This window comes from Penaeus monodon, chromosome 19 (assembly GCF_015228065.2).
Source record: "Penaeus monodon isolate SGIC_2016 chromosome 19, NSTDA_Pmon_1, whole genome shotgun sequence".
In the NCBI taxonomy this organism is placed as follows: Eukaryota; Metazoa; Arthropoda; class Malacostraca; order Decapoda; family Penaeidae; genus Penaeus; species Penaeus monodon.
Window position 1 is genome coordinate 3,925,669 of NC_051404.1, and position 908 is coordinate 3,926,576.

Genomic DNA, 908 nt, shown 5'->3' on the forward strand with positions numbered 1-908 from the left:
GGATTTACTTAGATTCAAGTCTTGGACCACTTTTATTCATTCTCATTTTTAGCGTATGCCTTACGTACCACCCAGCGACCGAATTCTACGTAGTAGTAGAACTAATTCATACTCATTAGACACTCATCGACAATCGCTTCCCTCTACTCCTCCTCCCCGTCTGACTCCGCCACTCCACTCTCCCCTCACGCTACACCTGAGCTCACTCCTGCCTCTCCCCTCACGCTGACTCCCGTCTCACCCCTCACTCCTCCAACTATGCCTTTCGACGCCGCTACCCCTGTTCCTCCTACTCCTACTGACTCTACTCCTCGCCTCCAACCACTCTCGACTATTCTCCGCTTCGGTGGCTCTGATAAAAACACTGTAGATGCTATGCTACGCGAGACTGAGGTGTTGCACCGTCCTGACCAGGCATCTATACCTGTTCGACAAGTACCGACCGCTTTCGAGACGAGTAAGAACACCACTTGGGACGATTTTAAGACCGACTTCCGACTGACATTCGCTCCGAAAGACGTGCCCCCATTCCTACAAACTGCACGAATGTTTAACCTGAGACCTGCATCCTTCTCACCCATTGATCTCCATCTCCTAGGTGCAAATGTTCGGTCAGCATTCGACCGAATGACGTGTGCTCTTCGTGGCTCCCCTAATTTCTCTTATTTCAGGCCTATTGCAGACGCAATAGACGCCAATTATAATGTCTTCCAAACCTATTTCACCCTCTGCACCTTCTTTTCCGCTTTACCTCACGGCCAACAGGAGACTGTCCTTGATAAAATGCAACTCCCTGAAATGGCAAGGGACGTGCCCAATGCATTTCTGAAAGCATACACGCATTCCCCTAATTACATACATGCTAGTGCACCCACAGCTCCAGTCGTGGCCACAGGAGTACAGCATTC

At 50.1% G+C, this 908-nt stretch overlaps 1 protein-coding gene and 1 long non-coding RNA gene across 2 annotated transcripts in view; one reads left to right on the plus strand and one right to left on the minus strand.

Annotated features, from left to right (window-relative positions):
• The window catches only part of LOC119584984, a gene marked incomplete at both ends in the record, with an annotated part of 11,852 nt that overhangs the window by 5,895 nt on the left and 5,049 nt on the right, over positions 1–908 (minus strand).
• Positions 630–908, plus strand: part of LOC119584987 — a 25,600-nt gene continuing 25,321 nt past the window's right edge. The window contains exon 1 of the long non-coding RNA XR_005229860.1: positions 630–643. This is a non-coding gene — a long non-coding RNA (uncharacterized LOC119584987). The remainder of the gene's footprint in view (positions 644–908) is intronic.